The sequence below is a fragment of the Microcebus murinus genome, chromosome 2 (assembly GCF_040939455.1).
Source record: "Microcebus murinus isolate Inina chromosome 2, M.murinus_Inina_mat1.0, whole genome shotgun sequence".
Taxonomy (NCBI): Eukaryota; Metazoa; Chordata; class Mammalia; order Primates; family Cheirogaleidae; genus Microcebus; species Microcebus murinus.
This window is the reverse complement of record NC_134105.1, coordinates 47333091-47358387: the sequence shown is the minus strand read 5'-3', so window position 1 is coordinate 47358387 and position 25297 is coordinate 47333091. Positions and strand designations below refer to the sequence as shown.

Below are 25297 nucleotides of genomic sequence, written 5' to 3'. Positions count from 1 at the left end.
TGAATGAATGAAATAATCTATATAGTATAGGTAAAAATACATATCCACGCTATTTAAGAGAATCAATTGAAGTGATCACGTGTAAGTTATTTTTATAAATTGCAAAATTCTATAAACATTTCAAGTATCATTATTTTTGTGGATAAAAGATGTTCTTGTATTAGTGAGGTTCTGTGTTCATTGATATTGTGTGATGCTGCATCTCCTTTATAGAGGCAGTGTGGTTTAGTCGATAACTGGACTGCCTGGGATGACTCTTAGCTCTGTCGCTTACCTTTGTGACCTCAGTGTACCTCTAGTTCCTCATCAATAAAATGGGATGATAATAGTACCATCCTGCCAGAGATGTTATGAGGATTAAAAGAGTTAATATCTCTAATACGCTTAGAATAAGGCCTGGCATAGAGTAAGTGTCAATGAATAGTGTCACAATTAGGGTGGTGGTTATTATTATCTGCTAAGCTTCTAACTCAAATCAGGTTTTTATTTATTGATGGAAATCTTTCTTGGCTTCTTCTTAGAGATGAACAAACTAGTAATTTGCATTTGGTGTTGTTTTCTTTAACATAAGTTAGCTGTAGCTTCAGTACCTGCTCTAGTTCATCAATGACTGTTTTATTTCTGTGAGTCCTTTTCCAAGTGCCTTGACAGATGGAAGTTTAACTAGAGCCATTGATGGCTGAGAAAACTAGGTTCAAATCCTGGTTCTGCCTTTTACTGGTTGAAAGACCTACTAAACTCTTTGAGGTTCACACTTTCATGCATAAAATGGGAGTCTCATAATTGTTCCTTCAGAGGGTTGCTGTGAGGATTGAGTGATATCATGTCCACGAAGAGCCAGCTCAGAGAGCAGTTCTACAAACATTAGTTCTACCTCCCTTACCCTTTGCTCAGGACCACATCTAAATTTTAAAAGGAAACTTCTGAAGATATAATGACATTATGGTCTGTGATGAAGTCTCTGACAAGCATTTGAATTCAGGAAACTAAAGTAACCATATTTGGAACTCACAACACAGGCCCTAAAATGATTCATATTATTGGAAGAGATCTGTGCAAGGAACACAGTGTTCATTTGTTGTCCTATGATACGGGGAAGCAGTTATTTTTAAAATATTCTTTTGACTACCAGAAATATATCAATTTACACAGAAGCAACTAACTGGAAATTCCAAACCAAACATATTTTGGGGATTGCAGAAAAATTTTACAAAACAACTTCTTATGGTTAAAGAATATATTTAAAGAATAAATATTAGTTAGAAATATTTGATGGCACAATATCATAGGAGCTAAAGGGGAATCTTCTGAAATATTCTAATTATTGTTTGATGATTGTCATTAGGAATTGCCCAATTATGAGTGTGTGTGTGTGATTGTGATAAAAATGAAAATAAGTCCAAAACATTCTCTTCACATGCACAAAGATTCTAGACTCCCTTTTCTCCTCCCCTGGATGTTTTGCTAACCTTAGCTGCTGATTTCACCAACTGTTCACTTGCAAAATATGCTTTTCAATATGTTGCAGTTAAACCCTTCAAATTATGTTCCACTTCAAAAGACCTGGTTTCGGTTTCCAAATCTTCCTTTTCCCCATGTTTTGGGTTTTTGATCAACAAATGTTTATTGAGGCCCCACTGTGTAAGTGGCAGCCTCCCAGAATGGGTTTTCCAATGCCCTTGGTGTTCCAGATGTTGGATAAATTGGAAATCCATGAATCTGAAGTTAAAGCAGAATTAAAATTATGTGCGAACATGAATCGAGTACTTAGAGGGCAACATGCTGTTCACCACTGGCAGCAACAGAATTGGGGGATTTATTTTCTACTTATTGGCTTAAAATGTGAAATCTAGATGCGAGGAGGCCTAGCCTACCTGTCCCTGGGGAATTTTCATGCCAAAGCCACTCATTTTAATTCATCTGACATTCTTTTTTGCTTGGTGAATGCTCAAGCCACTCACTTGTTCCAGTCAGTGCCTTTGATAACATTTCATGGTCTATAAAATAAAATTTGGCATTCAAGGCTCTTCACCGTATGGATTCTGTTTACTTTTCTATCCCTATTTCCTTTTGCTCCTCTGCTGGCTCCCAGTGGTCCAGCCAAAATCAATTTCTTGCAGTTCCTCTTCATTCTCTGAGTACCTAGTCTCAGCCAAGCACTGCTTCATTAACTTTAAAAAATATTTTATTCCCTCAATTTTTTGGGAGAGGTACATATTCTTATCTGCACTTTGTAGATGAAGATACCAACGCTCAGAGATGTCAAGTGACTTGTTCAAACTCACAGTCTAGTACAATGATGAGTTGTTATTTGAGCCCAAATTTCTAATGCCACAGTGGAAAGGGCTCTTTCCATTACACTATGATGCTTTCTTCCTCAAAATGCCCCAATACTGTCTGATTCTGTACCTTTCTTCCATGTGGTAGCAGAATAATGGCCCCCTTCCTAAAGATGTCCATGCCACAACCCCTGGAATCTGTGACTATGCTACCTTATATGGCAAAGGGGAATTAAAGTTGCAGATGGAGTTAAGGGAGATGATCCAGGGGGTGCAGTGCAATCATGAGTTCTTAGAAGCAAAAGAGAAGGGAGAAGAGAAGAGTCAGAGAGGGAGATGTGATGATAGAAGAAAGGTCAGAGGGAAGCAATTGTTGCTGACTTTGAAGATGGAGAAAGGGACCACGACCCAAGAGATATGCATGACCTCTAGACACTGGAAAAGGCAAGAAAATAGATTCTCTTCTAGAGACTCCAGAAAGGAGTGCAGCCTTACCAACACCTTAAATTTTAGCCCAGTGAGACCCCTGTTAGACTTCTAACCTGCAGAACTATAAAAGAATAAATTGTTGTGTTGTTTTAAACCACTGCATTTTTGATAATTTGTTTTAATAGCAATAGGAAACGAATATGCTTCACAAATAGCATTTCTTCTCAGCACACTTCAGCTGTTTGCATGTCATACTCAGGGCTGAAATCTACCCTTCCCACCAACCCCCGTCACTATCAAAGCCTGCTCTTGTGGAAGATCTGAAGCTGACCTTAATTAATTGTTTCATTCTAGACCAGAGCCAATAGAAACTGTCTAAACCAACTGTTTCATCTCAGAGAAGTTGAATGACATGTCCACAGTCATACAGATAACAGTGATAGGACGAGAGTTCATATCAGAGCTCTTGACTTCTAATGGCTTACGAGAAAACCTTTTTATTTTTCAAGAGCATTAGCATTTTTCAGGGATTAGTGCCTTGAGATTTTTTTTTTTTTTTTTTTTTTTGAGACAGAGTCTCACTTTGTTGCCCAGGCTAGAGTGAGTGCCATGGCGTCAGCCTGGCTCACAGCAACCTCAATCTCCTGGCCTCAGCGATCCTACTGCCTCAGCCTCCCGAGTAGCTGGGACTACAGGCATGTGCCACCATGCCCCGCTAATTTTTTGTATATATATTTTTAGTTGGTCAATTAATTTCTTTCTATTTTTGGTAGAGACGGGGTCTCGCTCAGGCTGGTTTCAAACTCCTGACCTTGAGCGATCCGCCCGCCTCGGCCTCCCAAAGTGCTAGGATTACAGGCGTGAGCCACTGCGCCCAGCCAGTGCCTTGAGATTTAGTTATTAATCATCCATGTCAGAATTATTAGAACCAGTAAGCAGATGGGGGGGGGGAATTTTTGTGACTGGATCCTTGGTAATCAAACTGAAGTCTATGGAAAGTGCTTTGGCTGGTTGGAATTAACCCACCTGCCACCATTTTGTTCATTCATTCAACCAATGATATGTGCCAGGTAGTGTGTTAAGTCCTGAGAATTAAAAATGAATAAAAAATGGTCCAGGCCCATCATAAACTCATGTTTTGGTGGTACCGTGGGAATGGTCAGGGGTGGGGAGGAACAGAGATACTAAACAGAAATTGCAATGCCTTGTGATCAGTGATATGATCAAGTGAGGAAGATAGAGTCACTAGCAACCTACAAGGTGTTTCAGCCAAGTCTAAGGCTTCTGGAGGAGGCAATACCTCGGCTGAGTTTTGAAGCATTGTAGGAGTTAACTTATGGAAAAGCAGAGAACATTTTATCCTGGATTGGATTCATCAAGACAGTTAAATAAATCATGGAAGTTTGCTATCCTCTGTCCTCTCTACCAAAGTCCCAGAGTCAGCTCAAAAAGTTCAGTGAGTCATTAAATTCCAGAATGGCCCAGCCTCATCTGTGAACAGGGGTCCAGCGAGATGGTCAGCGTGCAGCATGGGAAGTGCAAGAAGGCAGTGGACGCAGGCATGAACCTTGGTGCTCCTCCTTCTTTCCAGCTGCGTTGATTTGAAGCTCATCCCTTTGTGCCTTCCTTTTTTTTTTTTCTTCTCTGAAATGGGAAAACAAATTCCTCCTTTGCAGAGTTGGTGTGAAGACTTGAGTCAATGCCTGTCAAGGCAGTTGACATAGAGTGCCATGCGAATGGCAGCTGTCATGATTGGGCTGAGGGATAGGGCTCAGATATTTTCCCCCTCTGCCTTTGTCCTATTTTACTGTGAGCATTGTGTTGCTGCACAGTTCTTTCCAGTGTGCAGATAATTCTAATCGGAGTCCAGGGTGTTCTTATTGGTCCATAGCAGGTCGAGAGAGGAGGGACTAGAGAATTCTGGTTTTAGCTAGAAGCATGAAGTCTACCATCCTCTAGTCCATTTCCTATATAGCTTCTAGAATCATCTTTCTGAAGTGTAAAGCTGATCAGGCTTAAAATCCGTGGAAAGCATTTCCTGCGCAGTCCTGGGCTCCCTGTTTAGAGTGACCTGCTGTCTCTCCCTTGCAGAAACTCAGTGCCTTAGCTACTCCTTACTTCCTCTTGTGGATATATCTCCTCCAGTAGTTATGGTATCGGGAATGCCTTAACCTCACCTTATTTGTCTGGAGAACTCTTATTCTTTTTAAAACCCAGCTCAATTGTCACTCTCTCTGTGAAGCCTTCCCTGATTCCCCCTACCACCACGGTTAGCCACACCTTCCTCTGGACTTCCATGGCATCTTTTACAGGTCTCTTTGTACACTATAAATACAAAGATTAAGTACTTACTCATCTACCTCCTCATCAGACTGGGCACTCCTGGAGAGCAGTTTTGTGTATCATTTATCTTTGTATTTCTAGTACATAATAGGGACTCAGTAAATGTTTGTTGAGTGACTGATTGACTAACTAAATGAATGAGAGGCAGACAGGTTTTCAGAATTTCCTAGTAGCTAACTAGCTAGCTCTTGTCAAAAGGTGGTTTAGGAATCCTACAAGTAATTTCAGCCTCACATTTTTTAACAGATTGGTGCTAGCTGGGGAATGACGGTATGTCCAAAAGGTAATGAATTAAAACCTTACTTTGGCATATTCCCTTTCAGAAATGGGAGCAGTCTTTCAAGTGACTTAAAAAATAGGCTTCTGTAAAAGTGTAAGAAAATATGTGCAATTAGATGCAATCAATAAAGTTGTCCTTGACTAATGTCTACATTTAAGGGAGTTTAATTGAATTATGAAAAAAGCCTTTCTGATTTAACTGTCAGTCTGGTTTCTCATGTATGTACCTAAGCTCTACTTAGGGTTTCCTTTCAGGATTTCTAGATCCTCAGTGAACACAAGGATACAGAGAAATATCAACTCATTGCTTAAGAGGAGAGAGTCTGGTAGGTGAGTTTGAGAAAGCAGAGAAGCTAAAGCACTCTGTTGGGGTAGTCTGACAGAAATGGAAATCCTGAAAAATACTCTTTCTCTTCTCATTCACGCATTAAGAAAATATTTACTCAGCAAGTACAACATGTCAGGGACTGTGCTATGTGCTGGCAGTATACTGGAGTGGAAAAGAGACACTGGACACATGTCCATGGCTATACCACCCTGAATATACCCAATCTTGTCTGATCTTGAAAGCTAAGCAGGGTCAGGTGTGGTTAGTACTTGGATGGAGACATTGAACACAAAGACATTACATATACATATAATTATAAATTATGTTTACTGTGATTATGCTCCCCCCAAGCCCAGCATGCCCTATCTTCTCTCCTTCTTTATTTTTTACATTTCTATTTGTTTTTAGAGATAGGATCTTGGTATGTTGCCCAGGCTTGCCTCAAACTCCTAGGCTCAGGGAATCCTCCCTCCTCAGCCTCCTGAGTAGCTGTGACTATAGACTATAGGCATGCACCACCATGCCCAGTTAATTTTGTTTATATACATTCAACATTTTTTGTAATAAATAAGACTGAATCTTATACAATCTTATGTATTCTATTAAAAATATGTTGAGTCCACTGTGTGCCAGATATTGTGGTAGGTACTGGGGTCACAAAAATACCTTCAAGGAGCTTACAGTTCTAGTGGAACATGTGAACGATAACATTAGTGATAAACAAAAAACTGCAAATGCGGTGTGAAAAGGGTAGTGACAGAGGTAGGCACAGTGGCTGCTGGAGGAACGCACAACAGAAGAGCTTCCCGCAGCTCCCCTGCCCCCTCCAGTCTCCTCTCTCCCTCCTCCTCCTTCCTTTTGCCAGGCACAAAGGCTGTGCTGGGGAATGGTAGAAACTGAGTAATATCACCAACGCTTTTTACTAAGGACAGCCAGCTTTGCATATACTCTGCACCTCTGCCTACCTCCTCCTGTCCCTATGCAATCAGAGAAGGGGTGAGGCTGCAGGCAGGGGCGTCCATCCTGGGAAAGTGGGAGAGAAATGAACTGCTATCAGAGTTCAGGAGCTGCCCAGAGGTGGTGGTCCTGATGACTACAGTTAGGGGCTCAATCCCATGGGAGAGTTCAGAGCCCATCTGGACTGGCTGCGTCACACACAGTTGCTCCGAGGTGCCCCAGGAAGAAGGGACTGATGTCAAAGGCAGCAGCAGAACCAGTCATGATCAAGGGGTGTTCAGCTAAAATTTTCATGATTGAGATATATTTAATTTCACTAAATACTTAAAAAAAAAGCCACTAAATAAAATAAGTACTCAAATGCCAAAAGTACCATTTTGCTTAGGTGCTGGAATCAATGGCCAGGTCTCACAACTAGTAGTCACAGGACGATTTCAGATTGCAGATACATGTTGCTGTTCAAGCATATTTAAAAATTTTAGAATAAAAATGCCTTTAGGCAGGGCAGGCTTTTATTCTGTTTGTAGAGTTCCAAATACTCCCTGTTGGCTGCTACTGTCATGTATGTTACCTGCCTGATCTCAGAGGGCTTTTGACATTGCAATCTCTGATCTAGGCTAATGCTTTTATTAATATTTTGCAGACAAAGCAGTTAAGATTTGGAGGAAAAAAAGCGCTGTGTAATACAACAGAGCTAGATCTAGAATCTCAGTGACTCCTCTCCACCCCTGGCTCTTCCTAGACAGGGGCTTCCTGTCAGAGAGATACTTTATGAATTCCGTGTGCCCAGGCTACAGAAAGCAACCATCCAGAGCGTCCCTTTGCCAGGGAAAAATCCCCTTTAGTAAGAATAAATGCCGGCAGTGGGATTCAGGGGGAAGACTCCGGTGACTTATGTCAGGTTCTCTGCAAACTCTGCAAAGGTTTGGCCTCATACCCTGAGATAAATGACGACTCCTCTGCTTGGATGAGCACACACCACGTCTCTCTGTAGGGTGCCGTGCAGGTGAGAGATGGCTGGGTGTCCATGGAATGGGAGGTGGGGCAGGGTTTGGCTGGGGGAGAATTCATCAGTTTGAAACCCCTCTGAGCCAGGGTCACTTTGGAATGCCTATTTGCAAACTCAGACAGGGATGGGTGGGGAAGATTATGCATCAGGGCTTATCTCCCCCTCTCAGCTGGCTTTCTGTCATCCTTGGGTCCTGCGGTGGGGGCTGGCAAAGGCGCTGACCTATTTGCTTGGCAGGCTGGGTCTGCACGAGGCTGGGTCTGCACGAGCTCCACTTCCCCACTCCCTGGGGGTGGGGGTCAGGTGGGGGAGGTGGGGTGAATATGAAGGGAATCCAGGTAGGAAAGAGAAATCAAATCCCCCAATCCAAACCCAAACTGATAAAAATGGAGAATGACTGGCTGAGTCTAAGTATCCAAGGAAACCAGGCCAATCATTTTGGGAAGAATATGCTTCTGGGAGGAAAGTGAGCGTATAAACGGCCTTTTCCCCAGGGCCTAAAGCTCTTGGGACTTTTAGGTTCTATTAATACTAACAGGCCATTCTCCCAACTGGCCCATTCGTTACCACTAGCTATGAGTGGAGGTGTGGGGGTGGGAGTTCTCTGGGTGGGCTTCACAGGGTTGTGACTCCCTAAAATTGGGCAGAGATTTCCCACCTATGGGGGCATCCTGAAAGGTGGGAGGGAATTAGTCCACCTGCTACAGAGGAGATTGTCACTTCTCTTAGAGAGTCCTAGGCAGAATGGTCACCTACTTGGAAGAGAACTTTTAAGTCACTGCTGGTCCTCACCTTCAGTCCTGTCACCTGCATTTGGGGACAGCTGGAGGGGATCCCCACCCCCAGCAACCTCAGCCTCTAAAGAAGGTCTAGATGTCCGTGTTCAGCACCCTCACCGTGTATGACAGATGGCTGCTGAGGCAGCCTCTGTCATAAGAGCTCTGGCCCTGGAGTCCAATGGCTTGGATTCTATTCTAGCTACACGTAGCTTTTTCTACGGAGAGAGGTCTCAAAGTTTTTACCTTAGCAGATTAACAGAGGACTTTGTGACTTCAAAAAAGGGCAAAGAACTCTTGTCCTAGGCTGTGGCATTCTTAAGGGAAGATGTGATGACTCATCTATGTCTTTGTTTTATAGGACTTAGCGCTCTGCTTAGCACATGATTAGTGCATGGCAGAGGATTCTTAAATGTACAGAGTGCTGATCATGTGCCCAGTGCTGGACTAATGAAGAAATAGATAAGGTGAACTCTTTACCCAAAAATAGCTTAAAATTTAATGAAGGAAAAGATGCAAATAAGGCATTCTCATGCTAGGAAATAGGAGCAGAGCATCCTTTGTTGAATGAAAGAGTGTGAACAAGGATATTTCCTCCTGATATTGCCTTTGTGCATGACTTACTTATGAAGGAATAGCACAAGCATTGAACCCTGAGTTTCCTTTTTCCCAGCGGAATCATGTTGGGCCAGGTCATGGGTAACATGCCTTACATACCTGCACAGCCTAGCCTGCCACCTGTGGCCAGAGTTCATGGTAGTGGGACTCAGGCTGACTTGCTGTTTCTTTTTTTTTTTTTTTTTTTTTTTTTTGAGACAGAGTCTCGCTTTGTTGCCCAGGCTAGAGTGAGTGCCATGGCGTCAGCCTAGCTCACAGCAACCTCAAACTCCTGGGCTCGAGTGATCCTTCTGCCTCAGCCTCCCGGGTAGCTGGGACTACAGGCATGTGCCACCATGCCCGGCTAATTTTTTTTATATATATATCAGTTGGCCAATTAATTTCTTTCTATTTATAGTAGAGACGGGGTCTCGCTCTTGCTCAGGCTGGTTTTGAACTCCTGACCTTGAGCAATCCACCCGCCTCGGCCTCCCAAGAGCTAGGATTACAGGCGTGAGCCACAGCGCCCGGCCATGACTTGCTGTTTCTTACAGGTGGTCACTCAGCCACTCGACCTACTCCTGGCGATCAGATCTCTCACTCTGAAAATTTTTTGGATGTCTTTTAGAGCTCTTTTTTGAGAGATGGTCCACCTGGTGCCTGCTCCTAGGCTCTGGATAAAGGCCAAGGGATGACAGCAACATGAACTCGTGCAGGATAACAAGTCCTCTGTTATGACTGGGAGCGTTTGCAATGCTATAAATAACTCTATCAATATTGTGATAATGGCACTTTAAAGAGGTCTATTTTACAAGTGCTGAATGTAAGAGAGACCACAGCTGCACTCATTAATTCTGAAGTATGCCTCCCTCCATGTATGACTTGCAGGTGTAACAATAAGAGTGTTGACTCAATGAAAGTCTAGATAATGTTTGGATTAAGAGTAACATTGTTAGTTTTTCCATTGTGTTTGGCATAATGAAAACAAATTATAATAGCTTAATTGGAAATGAGGAAGAAAAGGGCAAAACATAACTTTGTTACTGATTTCAGATGCTCACAAATAGCTCCTCCCTCCTCAAGTGCAAGTATCATAATTGACAGCAGTAGATCTTTTGATAATTAATTGCAGTAAATTATCACTTGGCACAAAGAAGGCATAATTGTAATTAATTTGCAACCTTCCCAGCATAGCACTGAATTAGAAATGGCACTGCCGTAATTTTTCCAAGTGAGGGAATGGAAGGTAAAAACAGTGTACCCTTTTTTTGGACACATATTTAGAGTTTTGAGGCAAAGCCCTACTTGTGATTTTTCTGGTGTGATCATGGCATATTTGTGACTCTCTTGGGTTAGGGGTGTTTCATTTAGATTGTGTCTGCTGGCTCTAGGCTATGACGGTTACCTAGAGGGTCCCTGCTGCGCTCTGCTCTGGCTTCCTAATACCCCTGCCTTGGCTTAGTCTGTTAACCTCAGCATCTTTCTGCTTCTTCTCAGTCACCAGGGTACTGGAAGACCTAACTGCTTCTGAGAGTAGTCATTGTTGCAGTAAAAAATATTATTATATTTTATTTTTAAATTTTTATTTATTTAAAAATATTGTTTTTTAGAGATAGGGTCTCACTTTGTCACCCAGGCTAGAGTGCAGTGGCACGTTCATAGTTCACTGCAGCCTTGAACTCCTGGGCTCAATCAATCCTCTGCCTCAGCCTCCAGAGTAGCTGGGACAAGAGGCATGCACCACCTTGCCCGGCTAATTTTTTAAAAATTTTTTGTAGAGATAAGCTCTCACCATATTGCCCAGGCTGGTCTTGCATTGCTGAGCTCAAGAAATCCTCTTTTCTTAGCCTCCCAAAGTAATTTTTATTTGTTTTTAACAGCTTTATTGAGATATCATTGACATAAAATTTGCATATATTTAAGATATACAACTTGATGTTTTGGTATATGTTATGAAATGATCACCACAATTAAGGCTAATTAACATATCCATTACCTCTAAATAGTTACCATTTTGTGTGTGTGTTGAGAAGATTTAATTTAAGATCTATGTTCTCAGTAAATTATAAGTATATGATACAGCATTATTAACTATTGTCACTATGCTGTATATTAGCTCTCCAGAAATTATTTTTCCTGCATAACTGAAACTTTGATCAATATCCCTTTATCCCCCCTATTATATTTTTATATTATATTTTTTAATTAAATGCATTAAGAAAGATTTTTCCTCAAAATGTTTCAGCACATCCTGTTTCTGGGGTGATGCAAATAGTTATTAAGAATCTTTTTCATGGAGCAATTTTATAGTGATTGTCACAGTTCAAATTTCAATATAATTGCTCAACAATTAATTAGAAATAGAAATGAGGAATAAAAACTATTTTCACTTGATTCTGGGGAACTGTTTATAGTATTTCATCAGAGTGCCTGGGAGAACAAATCATTAAGCTATAAAAGATTACGTCTGGGCTAGAATTAAAGTCAATCGGATTCATTAAGCCAAAAGGTGGCCCAGAGATTACTGCCATGGCATCACTACACTGACCAAAGGCTCAGGCGTCACGCACTCTTCCTTTTCCTGGCACATATGTCCCCTTGAGAGAATAAGGAGAACAGCACTTCTGGCAATCAGGGATAGAAATCGGGCCTCAAAGTTCTGTATACTGGTTGATCATAAAAAAAAAAAAGAAAAAGAAATATAAAGATCATGGCTCTATCAGGCAGACCCGTATAACAAAAATAGGCTTTACTAAATTGTTTTGGACACTCTTTTAAAGTTCCTTTTAGCCCTATTGTTATAAACATTGAAATAAGGTGACTGTACAGCCAGAGCCCTTCACCGCTGCTGCTTTGCCAATGAACTCAGGCTTGACCTACATGTAACACCTTCTCTGGGGGTTAATAAATCATTCAATCTCCACACAAGGTTCCTTTCTCAAAAACCAATGCATTAAGTAACCCCTGCCATCCTGCACCCCTCAAATAACTTTCTCCAGTTGGGTTGAATTAGTCATGATAGTTTTACTGTGTGAGCTAATATTCACAAGTGTCAGAGTTCAAACCACCCAACATATTTCAGGAGATTTCAAATTGAACTCAGCCCTTAGCCCTTGTTGCCAAAGGCCCTGATGTTTATTTTACTGCACTCCCTGGATGAGGACCTAAGGCATACGACAAGGACATGGAGATACCACCCACAAGTGCTGTGTTTCGTGCCCATGAACCTGGGATGTTAGAATCTTCACTGGAAACAGAATCCCAATTTTCTGACCTTAAACTGAAACACGATTTCCATGGTGCAAACGAAGGTAAGAAATTTCTGACGGGCTCTTATTTGAAAAGGGAAGTAGATTTACTCTGTATATCTTCAAAGGGGGATATGAAAGAATTCATCGATGGGTGCCTCGGTGAGGTGGATTTTGGCTTAATGAAGAATCATTTTAATATTTGCAATTATCTGAGAGGCAAAAGATGCCCTTCTCAGGAGGAGTTGAGAGTAGAGAGCAGAGATTAGCAGGCAGGGAGGGCAGAAGGAATTTAGGTTCGGGATTTGGGAGGAGGTCTGGCCCAATGCCGGGGTCTCCTAAATTAGTTTCCACCTTAATGATGAAACTGAAGATCATTTATTTATTCTTGCTGTCATTCATTCATGCAACAGACACTTCTGGAGCAGCCCAATGTGCCAGGCCCTTGCTGTGCTCCTGGAATTACTCAGGTATAATCCCTGCCCTGGGGCTGTTCTTAGGCTGGCCAATGTGCTTCAATATTTTGGTGTTTTTATTTCTCATTCTGATTAAAGTCCAAAGAAAGGAACATACATTGGCTAGTAACAAGAAAATGAGAAGCAAAACTTTCAGAATCCTATATAAGGTTTAGCTTAGACCTAAAAGCTTGGTCTAGTTCCTGCCTGTCCTCCTCACTAACCCATCTCTTGACTTTCTCATCGTCATTCTTTCTCTCCAGCCACCCTGGCCTTTTTTCTTTCTTCCACTTCTTTAAACACTCCATGCTTTCCCCCTCTTACGATATCCACTCATGCTGTTCCACTGGCCTCTGCCGATCCTTCAGTCCTCAAATATAACTTCCTCAAGCCTGTCTTGCCTGTTCCACCAGTCCAGCCCCTCCCAGCATTCAATGTTCTACAGGCATCTTGTCATTTTCTTTTCCAGCACTGAACAATAGTTTGAAAATAGTTTTGAATTTATCAAAGAATTGAAATATGGTTCCATCATTTGCAGAGTTCCTCAAACATCAGCAGAATCACGGTTTGACATTCAGTTGTAGAAAAAATTGTGCTAATCCATAGCACTTCTGGGAAGATATCAAATTAAAAGATAATAATATGACAACAATAATGTGCTATGTTATAAAACACCTTATGGTTTGTGTGTATTTTAACACACATATTTCTCTTTTGATTCTTAAAGCAGACTTGTACAGCAGACATTCATTTCTCTCCTGTCACAGGTGAGTTGTCTGAGACTGCACAGCTGGTACAAGAAATCAGACCCCCTGACTCTAGTTCCAGACTCATTCTGTCCAGAATGACAGTCTCCTCTTTCAGTGTTTTACATAGAAATCAAGGACATGGCTTTCCCTACTTTGTCTCTTCCTTCTCCTGTTCTTTCATCCTAAGTTCCCCATTCTCCAGTTCCCCAGGATGCAACCAGGCTGAGATGAGGCAAAGGGGAAGAATTGGGGTTGGTCCTGTGGCTGGTCTATTTTGGAGTAAGCACATTCCCATGATCTGCTGGAACTGGAAGGGGACTATTTTGTGCCATGATTTTTTTGAACTGTGCTCCATGGAGCTCCAAAGTGAATGATGATGCTTCATCGCACAACTCCAGAGAGCGCCAGTCACATGGATTCCTTGCGAAGGGATGGTGCCCCTGCAGCTCTCCATGTCTGCGGGCAACTCAGTGACTGTCACGGCCACTTTCACTTTCGTCCAACCAACTCCACTTTGACCTCTTTTGCATATTGGGTTTCCAAATAAGAGTTTGCTTGAAGAAAGGGTTCTGCCACTAAAAAGCCCAAAATGAAACAAACCTTTTGAAACCTTGTTGTTCACTAGTGTACCATCAGAAGCTTGGGTAGTTGAATGACCTATATTCATGGTTATACAACCAGAGAAGGGCAGAGCAGAGGCTCGAACCCGTCCCTCTGGAGTCAAGGCTGGCCCTCTGGCCTCTTCCCTCGGCTGTCTGTCCAGGGCAGATGTGGCAAATTGGAAAGGTGATGTAGTGGAAAGTAAAACTGGATCGGGTATTGGAAAGAACCTTGTGAAATGAAGGGGTGAAGATTGGGATGCCCCAAACTTTGAGGCCCTGCCTGCCTTGGTTAGACATGCTCCTTCCTTTGCTCTCCCCTGAAGGTATGCACAACCCTGCCCTCATGCCAGCCCCAAAGCCCCTGCACCCTGATGTTTTCTCCCCATGGAAGCCCCTTCTCTCTAAACTTTGAGGGCACTGGAGATGAACACCAGGGTCCTTTCTGTTTCCCAAAATTGCTGGGTGTATGAATTTCTCAAATTCTGCACTACCTTATCTTTAGTTTTTCTCCCATTGAGTATTGACCTGTGTCTGTCTCTAGAATTTTTCAACACTTCAGATGATCTTTTTCAAAGAATGGGAATATTTGTTATTGCTATTGTTCTTCATTGTTAATAATAGCAAAAAGGCTAAGTATTCTGGAAGCCTCCTTTATGGATTTTGCTTTGGAGTGAAAGATTGATTCTCTCCTTGACCTTGCAAAGTCTCTGATCACATGTGGCCTTCGGAGAACTTGGGGAGTTCAGACTTAAGAAGGATTTCTGGTAGTATCCAAACCCTGGCAAGCACAAATGTGCTTTAACAGAGAGAAATAAAGTTACTCTCAGTGTGTCTGGTTTGTAGTCTGAGTCAGCAAACGTTACCAGCTTGAATTAATGACTGTTACTATGTCTTAACTCACCGAGTCCTCTGATAGTGCCGCAAAACCTGTGTTTCTACAGTGTGAGATATTTTAGCTGGGAGATACATAAATTGGACATCAGATGGTGTCTTTCCACCGATTAATGGAAAACAGATAGCCTCAAATTCCAATTTCAAGGAGTGTGCAAGTACTAAACCTTCCTCAAGATGATGGAACCTGACCCTCAGTCTTCTGTTCTCTGCATCAGCTCTGGCTTTGAGCTTCGGTTTTAATTTAATCATCTCCCTTCATGGGTTTTTGTCACTGCCCTGCTCATGTGTCTGGTTCCCCAACCCAGCCACCAAGGTTTGAGCCCAGCCCTATCTCTTGATTTCCATCAGGGAGGCCACGCCTAACAAGGCACCCAGCTACATAGAAGGCCTTCCTGAAAATAGAGGAAGGGGAGGGATTTTAGTTGCAGCAACACAGATAACTTGAAAATTTCATGTTAGGGATTTTTGTTTCGAAAATTTGTTTAACCAATTTGACAAGTTGGACTCCAGCCTCCTGCCATGTAGCCAAGCCTGCCCCTCCCGTCGCTTTCCTGTCCACTCTGTCACCTCTAGCAATCAAAATGAAGCAAAACCCCCACATTTGTCCCACTTCTTAATGCAATGGAGTTGAGCTGTCTTAAATCTTTATTCTCTAAATTCAGACCTAAACCCATTGAAGTCTGTAGCAGGACAAAAGGCCCTCATGTAACAAGATACTCCCCTCCTTAGAAATGGAAAGCACAAACACAAACAAAAATTGCCCTTGGTTCCACATGGAATCAGCATGAGTTATGGGACATGAGTAAAGGCCTGTGGTGGGTGGTGGCTGGTGCAGGGTACCCCAGGTCCCGGGAGAAAGGCCTGGGCTTCCAAGCATGATGAGGAGGGACAAAGGGGTGGGGTCTCTGCAGGGCCTTTGCAGGCAAATTGGCTTCCCTTTTGCTGACTTTGCATTCCAGGCGGCTGTCACCACTCGCTCTTTGGAAAGGGTACTGCAGAAAAACGTGTCCTGCTTAGAAATGACGAGCTCACTGAGCCTTGCTGGAGGCTGAGCATAGCAGTTGAGTGACAGGTGCAGCCTAGGATGGGGCCCTGCCTAGGGCCTGTGGCCTGGGTCAAGTGTCGTTATCGCCACTAATATGAAGGAGTGTGCATCTGTGTTGTGCTCCTGGGCAGGGCTGTCCTTTGGCACTGCCCTGAGATGGGAATTTGAAAGATGGTTGATAAAGCTGTGTTAAAATGGCAAAGCCAAGTGCAAGAAGCAGTGGGAGCTAGTGGGACATATACAGGTTCAGTGTCAGGAGATACTCTTACAGTCCTGGCTCTGTCTTAAACTTGCTGAGTGACCTTGGATAAGTCCCTCATCCTCTGGTGTCAGTTGTCATATGGTAAAATGAGGGGTCTTTGGTTTTCAAAGTGTGTTCCTCAGGGATTCTGTGAGGCTTTGGACAAGGGTGGAGAAGTGAGGTGAGAAAAAAATCTGCAACCGAGGCAGCTCTGGACTTTCCTGTTTTGTTGCTAGTGGTGCTAAGATTTTTCTCTGCTGCATAAAGGATTTGGCCATAAAGGAAGTCTGGAAACTACTGCTCTAAAGGAAGGCTGTCCACAGTCTTTTCTAGCACTGACATTATAGGATTCTAGATAGAGGTACAAAAAAAAAAAATGGATGTTGGGAAAGACATGAGCACAAGAAAAAGAAATTCCTGCTCCAAATAAATCCCTGGCCAATCTCTCTTAATCTCTGAAAGTTTAAACACTTAAAATCTACTTTAAAAATCCCTGCAGTTCTCAGCAAATACAGACTACTTTAAATTATTCATGTTTGTTATACCCACAAATCACCTATACAGTACATTCTAAATAAAAAGCTAATAACTCTCTCTGCAAGAAGTATCCCTTTCAGGGGCCATGCATAAGGCATTAACCTGCACTGGGAGAAAATAATACCAGTGATTTCCAAATTACACTCATTTTAGGAAATAACTTAAATAAATGAATTTGGCCAAATGCAGCCTGCTTATTTCTTCTGCATTGAAATGCAGGGGTAATATTTTTCTGCCAGTAAGTATTGGAAACAAAATTACTTATAGCCGTACTTAAAGTAATGTTTTGGAAAGCTTCATAAAATTAGTCTAGTTACATTTCCAAAGCCTTCCACTTTATATAGTGCTTAGGAGAGTCAGGGAGGAGCTGAGGGAGGGAGAATGGGAGAAAGAGGGACCCAAGGGCTATGGGCTCAGGGCTCCACATTCAGAGACCACGGTGGTCAGCCAAGACAGCTCCTCATCAAATGCTCATCTCTGCTCACAACCTTCCTGCCAGGTGCTCATCCTACATCTAGAACACACCCTCCAGGCATGGTCTAGAGTCTAATCCCTTTTTTTTTTTTTTTTTTTTTTTTTTTGAGACAGAGTCTCACTTTGTTGCCCAGGCTAGAGTGAGTGCCGTGGCGTCAGCCTAGTTCACAGCAACCTCAATCTCCTGGCTCAAGCAATCCTCCTGCCCCAGCCTCCCAAGTAGCTGGGACTACAGGCATGCGCCACCATGCCTGGCTAATTTTTTGTATATATATTAGTTGGCCAATTAATTTCTTTCTATTTATAGTAGAGACGGGGTCTCGCTCTTGCTCAGGCTGGTTTCGAACTCCTGATCTCGAGCAATCCGCCCGCCTCGGCCTCCCAGAGAGCTAGGATTACAGGCGTGAGCCACCGCGCCCGGCCTAGAGTCTAATCCCTTTTCTGACAGATCTAGTTATTAGAAAATGCTTGGCATAGGGCAAACACTCAATGCTTGTGAATTAACACAAATATTCCACCCTCTGCTTGTCACCCCTTGGTCTGGTCAGGCCTCTGAGAGAGTGCACAGGACAACATTCCACAAGGGTCTTTTCTCGAGAGATGGTGGAGGCATGTTGACTGGAGGGGTGAGGCACTAGGGACACACTCTTTCTCCCTTCTCCCTTCTACCTTGGATGGCACTGAATGACAGGGTTGATTCGGCTTATTAACTTAGGTTGGAAAAGCAGAAGCCAAAGGAAGCATCTGAGACTGAATAAGACAGGGAGGGGAAGGGACGAGGGCATGGGCTGTGGCACAGGAAGCCCGAGTGCTGGTCCTGGCTGGGACCTCCCTAAAGGCTTGATGGGCAACAGTTCATTCAGTCTGTCCAAGCCTCCACTTCCTCATTTTATTTAAAAATTTCAAAACATTAAGGGGATAGAAATGTTTTTGTTACATGGATACCTTGTATACTGCTTAAGTCAGGGCTTTTAGTGTGCCTGTCACCAGAATGGTGCTCATAATACCAAATAGGTAAGTTTTTACCCCTTATCACCCCCCACCCTCTATCCTTCTTGGTTTCCAATGTCCTTTATATCTTTTTTTGTCTGTGTGTGCCCACTGTTTAGCTCTCATTTATTAGTGAGTACATGTGGTGTTTGTTTTTCCATTCTTGAGATACTTCACTTAGGATAATGGTCTCCAGTTCCATCCAAGTTGCCACTAAAGACATTATTTCATTCCTTTTTATTGCTGAGTAGTACTTCATGGTGTGTGTGTGTGTGTGTGTGTGTGTGTGTGTGTGTGTGTGTATCTATCTATCTATCTATCTATCTATCTATCTATCTATCTATCTATATCACATTTTCTTTATCCACTCATGAATTGTTGGGTACTTAGTCCAGCAATCCCATTGCTGAGTATCTGCCCAAAGGAAAAGAAGTCATTTTATCAAAAAGACACCTACAGTCGAATGTTTATCATAGCATAGTTCACAATTGCAAAGAAGTGGAATCAACCCACGTGCCCATTTCTCATTTATAATGAGTATAATAATGTCCACTGCCGTTTTGCCTAGGACTAGGATATATCTCTGCCTTTAAGGAGCTCACAGTCTAAAGAGTAAACAGGCCAGGATAATGTAGTAGAGAAAGTGCTATAGTAAGTGTAGCTCTCTCTCTCTCTCTCTCTCTCTCTCTCTCTCTCTCTCTCTGTATAGGAATACAGAGAAGGATCTGCTTTAACCCAGACTGGGGTGGAGGGTGGGTTGGAGTTGACTTTTGGAGGAAAGATGAAGCAAGCGTTGTGATCTTTGTTGGGAGGATATGAAGCCAAAGAGACAGGCAGGTCCAAGATTGTGGGAATCCTTGCATATTATGTTAAGAAGTTGGGTTTTATTCTTTGTGATGGGAAGCCATGGAAAAGTTTGATTCAGTGATAAATTTCCTGATGTGCTGGAAAGCACCTACCCATGGTAGATTGTAACCAATGCTCATTAAAAATTTTGAGGGTAGCCCATTTTTAGTTTTTTCCAGGAGAGACCCTGTATTTCTTTGCTTTATGCATATGAAGAAATTGATAAGAGAAACTTCATGCTGTAAAAAGAACACTGAACCAGGAATCAGGAGACATGGATTAATTCACACGTCCCCACTTACTACCTGTGTGATCTTGGGAAATTCACTTAATATCTTTGATATTCAGTTTCATGAACTCTAAACAGATTAACAGAACCCACCCTATCTACTCAGAGTGCTGTAAAGGGTAACTTGTAAGGTATCAATATTAGGGGTTCATGTTGTGTTTTTTAGAGCTGCCCAGAGGATGCTGGGAGTCTAAGGTCATAGGACAGGGAAGGAGTGTGCAGGCATGGTTATGAGAACAGAGTTTTGGGCGGAAGCAAATACATCTCTTCCTTTACTTTCTCAGCCTGCACCTCCCAAGCGAGTGAACTGTATGCTATGTGCATCTTGAGACAGCTGAGCAGAGTGGCTGAGGATGGAAATAGCCCTGCTGATTTATGAGCAGGAGGCAGATTTGCTTTAATATCGCAACACAAGAAAGTCAGGTCTCTTAAATAATATGGCTTGCAGATTTACGGCTGTGCTGCGTGCTGCCTCGGTGCTGTCTCTGACCATGGACAGTGCTTTAATCTGGAAAGGCTGTAGTCAGCAACTTCTGAGACACCGGGAAATAGATCCAGTGGCAGCAGCCAGTCCACTGGGTCAGCTGTTTTTAGTGGGGGCCCCCGCTCCCTCCCACCTCTTTGTTATGTGTTGTCAGGAGTCTGGGGACCTTCTCAGCAGGGGGCTGGTTTGGGTCCTGTGAAGCCAGGAGCATAGCAGAGAGAAAGGGCTGGGGCTCATAGGGTGCTATTTAGGAGATACCAGGAAGCTCCAAGAATGCCCATTAGTGTTATACCATTGGGGTAAGAATTGCTCTCCCCTTGAGCCTTTTAAAAAATGCAAATCGGGAAGGACGGGCACTATAAGTCACTGGTTCCTTAATAATAATAATGTATCTATTGCACAAGTACTTAGATAGCACATATTATAACCCAGGAATTATTCTAAGTTCTTCGCAGCTATTCTCTATTTTAACTTTTCTAACAACGCTTTGGGTTAAGGCTATTATGATCTCTATCTTCTAGATGAGAAAGTTGAGGTGCAAACAACTTCTCCAAGGTCACAGAGCCAGTGAGAAATGCAGACAGAATTTGGACCTGGCAGTCTGGCTCTGCTGTCTGTGTTCACCATCACTATGCCATGAAGATCATCCACACCAGTGAGTGCCGCACACAAGGCGTTGTGCTAAGTCCTTTAATGCATCCCATTTCACCCTAACCACACTCCTGTGAGGTAGTTGCTATTCTCATCATCTCCATTTTACAGATGAGAAAACTGAGGCTTACAAGAGTCTACAACTTGCTGAAGATCATGTAGGTAGCAAACAGCACAGCTGGGATTTAAGCTCAAGCAATGTGACTCGAGCTTGTTTTGCTAAATGTGAATGTGGTGATTGAATCTCTTTTCATGTAGTTTTTGGAAAGGAAGGGATAAAAAAAGAGAGAAACCTTTAAGGGTAAATGTGGGAATAAATAAACGTGGGAATGTTTTAGTCTGTGGTGAGGGATGTCTCTGTCAGTCCTTCCCAGGAGGCTCCATTTAAGTTTGGGGGAGGCAGGCTGACCAAGATACTGTGGAAACTGCACAATGTAATGAGCAGGCCAGGTTCCCTGACCCCTTCGTTTCTTCAACAGGGGCGATTTGGCTTCCTTTCCGTCCACTGCCTCTCCTCCTAGCTCAATAGCTGCATCAGCTACCAGAAGTCATTCCTATCTCGGAGTCTTCTGTCTTGCCCTTGAGACCCATCCCCCCTCTTATCCTCCAGTTCTTGTACCTGAGTCCCTGACTTCCTCCTTGTACTTAATCATCCACTCTGGTGACCTGTCCATATCCTATTTCCTGTAAGACCAGCCCCTGCTTTGCTTTTCCCAGCCTCCCAAATGCTGGAGGTTTTGGTTCAGACCTCCAGGCCTGTAAACGTGGCTTGCTCTATAGCTGCTGTCAAACTTGCCCATATTGATGGAACACCTGCTTTCATTCCTTCATTCATTTGGTGCACATGTATGGAGCTGAGAGCACCTGCCACGTGCCAGACACTGTGCTGGATTTTAGGGATACAGAGACACACAAGAACCAATCAATCCTTGCCAACAAAGAACTCATGGTCCAGTGGGGATAAAACAAATCTGCAATTACAGCACAGTGGATGGAGTGGTGTGATAGTTGTGAGCTTGCAGCAATACAGGGTGTGTACGTGTGTGCGTGTGTATATATTGGGGTTGAGGAAGGCCCAGGGAGACTGAGGAAGGTTTGGCTTTGACACAAGCTGATTACTGAATGTTGAGGCAGTGGGTGAAGAAGGAGAAGGGGTCAGTGTTTTGTACAGAGTAAATGGCAAAAGTGAAGGTCCTCAAGTTTGGAACAGCATGGCCAGTTTGGGTAACTTTCAGCAACCTGGCATGGCTGGAGGAGGGGCACGTAGGAGGGTGTGCTGGCCAGAGCTGGAGGTAGAATGGAGCGGAGGATGGGCCTTGTGCCCTGAGCTAAGGAATCAGATTTGTTTTGCAGGTGATGGAAAGCTAATAGGAGATTTTAAGCGGTGGCATGCTCAAGTCACCTTTTGATATTGCTGACTCAGGGTGTCCACAACTTGCTGAGATATGCACTTCATGCTCAACCACTCAACTCTCCCCAAATGCCCCATGTTACTGTTCCTCATCTGCTCCAGATAAACTGCAATCCACCCAGGAGACTGGACGTCCTGGAGGTGGGTCAGATTCCCTGCCCCTTCACAGCCCTTCCCCCACCCTGGTGGTCCTGGTGGGCTCTGCTTCTGTGGCCCATGCCACTACTTCTGGGCTGTCTGAGAGACAGCAAGGAAGCACATGGGGCTGGGACAGAGAGAGCGGGAGTTGGGGACCAAGAAGAGTTAAGATGGCTCAAGGTCAAGGCCTTACACTGACTCACAATGCCCTTATGGCCTTATGGTGTGTGTGTCCTTCATTGCCTTTGGAAAGAAGGTATACCTTAAGATGCACACCCACCATAAGGGCTTTGTGGGTCAGTGTAAGAATTTGACCTTGTGCTTTTATTGAGATGGGGAGCCACTGGAGGGTTAAGTACAGACAAGACATGATTTAATTTACATTTTAATAGGATCATTCCAGCTGCAATGCTAAGTAAAAACTGTAGAGTGGCAAGAATGAAGGCAGGAGACTAGTTAGGAGGCTGTTGCCTAATCCAGATGAGAGATGAGGGCAGCTTGGATGAGGGCGGAAGCAGTGGAAGTGGTTGGATTCTGGGTATACTTAGGAGGTAGAGATAGAATTTCCTGCTGTGTTGGATGTGGATTGTGAGAAAAGAGAAGAGCCAAGGGTGACTCCCAGGTATATGGCCTGTGCAAGTGAAATGATAGGGTTGCCACTGCCTGTGATGGGCAAGACACCTGAATTTACAACCATTACGTCTCCCTGACAGATTTTGCATGAGTGTGATGTGACCAAGAGACCAGAGGAGAGGCCCAGGAGACTACAGAGGACTCTCAGGGAGTGGTGTGATGGCCTTGCGGCTCCCACTGCAGGGTCTAAGGTTTGGAATTTCATTATGGGAAACGTTCATTTCTGGAAGTACCAGTAACTTCAGTCACTTCAGTCTATTTTCCATATTTAGATATTTCCAGGCGCCTGCGTGTGGTGTTCATGGCCCCATTGCATCTTGCAGAAGGTGCTCTCTTATTTTGCTTATTGCTAAGTGACAGGATTTACGGTGGCCTCTTGTGTCAGGCCTAAATCAGGCTCTGTGATGTCGATGTTTGCTAAGCAGAAACCCTGGTGCAGGGACTCAGAAATGAATGAGCCTTCCCACGAGCCTGGTACATTTAATAACGGCCAGGTTAGCCCCAAGTGATTTCCATGGGAGTGGACCAAAAATTGCCTATCAGTCCAAATGAAGTATGCCACAATTTCTTCTGCTTTCCAGTTACTTTTTAATTTCCACACCACCTGCTCCTGGCTCCACCAGGGCAGACTCTGCCAGCATTATTATTAAGGACTTTGTCTTTCTGTCATGTGTAACTCATCATATCATGGTCCCGTCCCTGCTCAGTGGTTAAAAGAAGTGTTTGCCAGGGTAGCGTATCTCTGGCCCGAGAGACATAAAATGTGCTTCCTCTCTTATATCCGGACTTTGGAGCCATTGGCAAAGCATGCGGCATCATTACTTTGTGTGCGTGTGCTATGCTTGGCATCAGGGTAAATTCTGCGCAGGCAGAGTATGTGGAAACAGCAGGGGCTTTGGTGTTAGAAAGAACTGGGCTCAAATCCTAGTTCTTTTAGTTACTAAGCTGGTGACTTTAGGTAAGTTAAATATGTCAATTATGAGCTTTGAGTTTTCCCAGCAGTAAAATGGGTATAGTAACTGCCTCATGGGGTTGTTGTGAGAAATAAGAGGGTATATAGGAAGCAAGAAGAATGGTTTGGCACGTGGGGAGCTGGTAATACTTGTCAGTTACCTCTCCTGCCTTATGCATGTGGTCTCGCAAGTTTCCTCAGGCTGTGAAATGGGGACGCACTGAGCATCACTAGAGGTCAGGTTCTTTGGTGACAGGGCACTTCGGTCTGAGTTCCAGTTCTGTCTCTTGCAAGTTATGTGACCTTGGGAAATCACTTAATCTCATTGTACTCAGTTCCTTGTCTAAAAACCCCATAATAATAACACTGGCTTCAGAAGATTGTTGTAGGGATTAGGGGTGCCAGTTAATTCATGGGGAGCACTGAGAAAGCAACTTACAAATGTTAGCCATCATGATTCTCTAAGGTTCCCTTTGCACCAAGGACATTTAATTTGTAGTTAATAAGCCCCACGTCAGCTTTGCAAAGTTAACTCAGAGACTTGATTTTATTTGATTCTCATAATCCTGAGAGGTAGGGAAAGAAGTTTTTATGTTTTCTTAGAGACAGAGTCTTGCTCTGTTGGCCAGGCTGGAAGGCTGGAGTGCAGGGGTGTGGTCACAGCTCACTGCAACCTTGAATGCCTGGGCTCAAGTGATCCTTTAAAAAAAAAAAACACCTACTATCCAACATATGGGAAACTGACATACATAGCAAAGAGATAAATTGCTCAAGATCACAAACTAAGTTAGAACCTGTCTCCTCAGTTCGCATTCCTGAATCTTCCCCACTGTGTGATACTGACTCCCATCACTAGCTGGGTGGTGGCTGTGGACCAAGTCCTTGGAGCAGTGTGGAAGCTGGCGGCCCATGTAACTCTGGAATCCATGACCCCATCCTCATTTTGGAGAACAAAATCACTATGCAATTATTGAACATCTCTGCCTGTGTCAGGTGCTTTACATATATTATCTCTTTAAATAACCCCAGATCTTTCCAGATTAGGCCCCAACATTCCTATTTTATAGATGAGGAAGCCTAGATCCTAGGGGAGTTAGTTATTAGCTCAAGTTCAAGCAGTTGATGATTAGTGGCTCTGGGATTATGCGTATTAACACACTTAATCTTTGTAATAACTGTAGGAGATGGTTACTATTAAAATATCCATTATGTAAATGAGGAGATTGAAGTACAGAGAGGTTACTTAACTTGTCCAAGGACACACAGCAAGTAAGTGATGGAAGAGAGACCCAAATCTACAATCCATGTTCTTAATCACTTTCTACCGTGGTATTAGTTTTAATAAACTTTGAGGTCTCAACTTATTCTGGGCTGAGACACTCTCAGATTCCAAGATCTCTGGGCTGAGCCTAGACTTGTCAAAACCATAATAGTGCTATATGTTTGAGTAATACTATGAATGGAAACAACAAACAGAAAAAATTCCAAGGTAACACTCTAAGTCCTCTCTTCCAAGACTTCCTTGATCCCCTCATTCAGAATTATCTCTTATTCCTCATTCATACTTTGCATGACAATTCATTCCAACAAATATTTTTGTGGCAGACACAGTAATAGTTTCTGGGATGTGAAGACGCTCGTGACAAATTTCCCTCTAGCTC

General features: G+C 43.3%; 1 protein-coding gene across 3 annotated transcripts in view; it reads right to left on the bottom strand.

The window, feature by feature from the left end:
* Positions 1-25297, bottom strand: part of NFIA (nuclear factor I A) — a 554190-nt gene that overhangs the window by 413077 nt on the left and 115816 nt on the right. The gene's annotated exons all lie outside the window — the stretch shown is intronic.